Source organism: Lupinus angustifolius, chromosome LG07 (assembly GCF_001865875.1).
Source record: "Lupinus angustifolius cultivar Tanjil chromosome LG07, LupAngTanjil_v1.0, whole genome shotgun sequence".
Classification (NCBI taxonomy): domain Eukaryota; kingdom Viridiplantae; phylum Streptophyta; class Magnoliopsida; order Fabales; family Fabaceae; genus Lupinus; species Lupinus angustifolius.
The window spans coordinates 15,866,655-15,866,981 of record NC_032015.1 but is presented as its reverse complement, the minus strand read 5'-3'; positions in this window follow the sequence as shown (position 1 = coordinate 15,866,981).

Here is a 327-nt window from a genome sequence, read left to right as displayed (position 1 = left end):
ACGAGACCCTCAAATTTTAAAAGGCCAAGTACGAAGCCTGGAAATATTGACTTCGAGGTCGTCAAGCACGGGGTCCTCGAAAGCGCAATTTGAGGTCGTCAAGCACGGGGCCCTCAAATTTTAAAAGGCCAGGCACGAAGCCTGGAAGGGTTGACTTCGAGGTCGTCAAGCACAGGGTCCTCGAAGGCCCAATTTTGAGGTCGTCAAGCACGGGGCCCTCAAATTTTAAAAGGCCAGGCACGAAGCCTAGAAGGGTTGACTTCGAGGTTCTCAAGCACGGGGTCCTCGAAGGCACAATTTTGAGGTCGTCAAGCACGGGGCCCTCAA